We start from the raw sequence: 2,462 nt of genomic DNA, 5'->3' as shown, positions 1-2,462 counted from the left end.
ATCGCAGCATGCCAGGCCTCCCTGTCCATCACCAACTCCCGGAGTTCACTCAGACTCACGTCCATCGAGTCAGTGATGCCATCCAGCCATCTCATCCTGGGTCGTCCCCTTCTCCTCCTGCCCCTAATCCCTCCCAGCATCAGAGTCTTTTCCAATGAGTCAACTCTGCATGAGGTGGCCAAAGTACTGAAGTTTCAGCTTTAGCACCATTCCTTTTAAAGAAATCCCAGGGTTGGTCTCCTTCAGAATGGACTAGTTGGATCTCCTTGCAGTCCAAGGGACTCTCAAGAATCTTCTCCAACACCACAGTTCAAAAGCATCAATTCTTCAGCGCTCAGCTTTCTTCACACTTCAACTCTCACATCCATACATGACCACTGGAAAGACCATAGCCTTGACTAGACAGACCTTAGTCAGCAAAGTAATGTCTCTGCTTTTGAATATGCTATCTAGGTTGATTACAACTTTTCTCCCAGGGAGTAAGCGTCTTTTAATTTCATGGCTGCAGTCACCATCTGCAGTAATTTTGGAGCCCAAAAAGATAAAGTCTGACACTGTTTCCACTGTTTCCCCATCTATTTCCCATGAAGTGATGGGACCAGATGCCATGATCTTCATGTTTTGAATGTTGAGCTTTAAGCCAACTTTTTCACTCTCCTCTTTCACTTTCATCAAGAGGCTTTTTAGTTCCTTTTCACTTTCTGCCATAAAGGTGGTGTCATCTGCATATCTGAGGTTATTGATATTTCTCATGGCAATCTGAAAAGGCTTGCAGAACCAGAAATCCAGTTAAGATAAGGACAGTTAAGGCTACTACACCTCAGGACAACATCACCAAAATGTTCAAAACATCTATGAGGGAATTACTACCAGAAATTGGCATTTTTTCTGAAATGTTAAAATTTATGGGCAGCAGTGGTGAGGACCTCGGTGCGGGCAGTGATTTGCTGGGACTGCTGAGCCCAACGCAGCTTCTCTCCTCAGCCGCCCCCTTGACCCTTCCCCTCTGAGTGGCTGTTTGTCCGCCCGCCTGCCTGGTTCGTGGCCCGCTGTAGGGGCGGCCTCCTGGCATCTTTCTGGCACCCAAGAACGACCAGGAAGGGGAGCGGCAAGGATGGCAGGTCCACAGCCCTGCAAGTACAAGGCAGGCGACCCGGTCTTCACCAAGATGAAGGGCTACTCTCACTAACCCACCAGGATCGATGAACTCCCAGAGGGAGCTGTGAAGCCTCCAGCCAGTAAGTACCCTATCTTCTTTTTTGGCACCTACACCAAACACCTCTTCCCTTACAAGGAATACAAAGACAAGTTTGGAAAAATCAAACAAATGTAAAGGATTTAATGAAGGATTGTGCAAAATAGAAAATAACCCAGGAGTAAAGTTTACTGGATACCAGGCAATTCAGCAACAAAGCTCTCCAGAAGCCGAGGGAGAAGGCGGGAATACTATTGACGCAAGCAGTGAGGAAGAAGGCAACAGAGTAGAGGAAGATGGAAAAGGCAAAAGAAAGAGTGAAAAAGCAGGCTCAAAGCAGAAAAAGTCATACACATCAAAGAAATCCTCTAAACAGTCCCGGAAATCTCCAGGAGACGAAGATGACAAGGACTGCAAAGAATAAGAAAATAAAAGCAGTTCTGAGGGTGGAGATACCAGCAATGACACAAAAAACACAACTTCAGATTTGCAAAAAACCAGTGAAGGGACCTAACTACCATAAAGAATGCTGCATACTAAGAGAACCACAAGAACGTTATACGTTTGGTTGTCCAATGTTCTCGGATTTGATATGAACCAACACATAGTTCTTGTTATCATTGACAGAACCCCAGTTTGTATGTACATTATTCATATTCCTCTCTGATATGTTTGGAGGAAAAAAAATTAGCCTTTTTTAAGGTTATTGACTTAATTTCATCTTATTTGGTTGCATGAAGTTGCCCTTAGCCACTAAGCATTATCAAGATTTTTGCACAAGCTCATACAATTCTAGGATCCTTTATCAAGGCAGTTATGTTCATCACTCTCCTGCCTTTTACTCCATCATCACCAAACACTCAGTTAACTATAAATTAGCATTTTTTTAAAGGACCACTCAGAAGGGTGGTCTTAAGATGGCAGAGGAATAGGACAGGGAGACCACTTTCTCCCCAACAAATTCATCAAAAGAACATTTGAACGTTGAGCAAATTCTACAAAACAACTTCTAAATGCTGGCAGAGGACATCAGGCACCTAGAAAGGCAGCCCATTATCTTTGAAAGGAGGTAGGAAAAAATATTAAAGATAAAAAGAGAGACAAAAGAGGTAGGGATGGATCTCTGTCCCAGGAAGGGAGTCTTAAAAAAGAGAGAAGTTTCCAAACACCAGGAAATACTCTCTCTGGTGGGTCTGTGGCCTTGGAATCTCAGAGGGCAAAATACTTGGGAGGAAAAATAAATAAATAATTAAAACCCACAGATTAC

The 2,462-nt window shown here is 43.7% G+C and overlaps 1 pseudogene; it reads left to right on the top strand.

The window, feature by feature from the left end:
* The first annotated feature begins 1,114 nt into the window (after positions 1-1,114).
* LOC102169271 lies at positions 1,115-1,709 on the top strand (annotated as a pseudogene).
* Positions 1,710-2,462: the final 753 nt, after the last annotated feature.

This window comes from Capra hircus (assembly GCF_001704415.2).
Source record: "Capra hircus breed San Clemente chromosome X unlocalized genomic scaffold, ASM170441v1, whole genome shotgun sequence".
Lineage (NCBI taxonomy): Eukaryota > Metazoa > Chordata > Mammalia > Artiodactyla > Bovidae > Capra > Capra hircus.
This window is presented reverse-complemented; position numbering and strand designations above follow the sequence as displayed.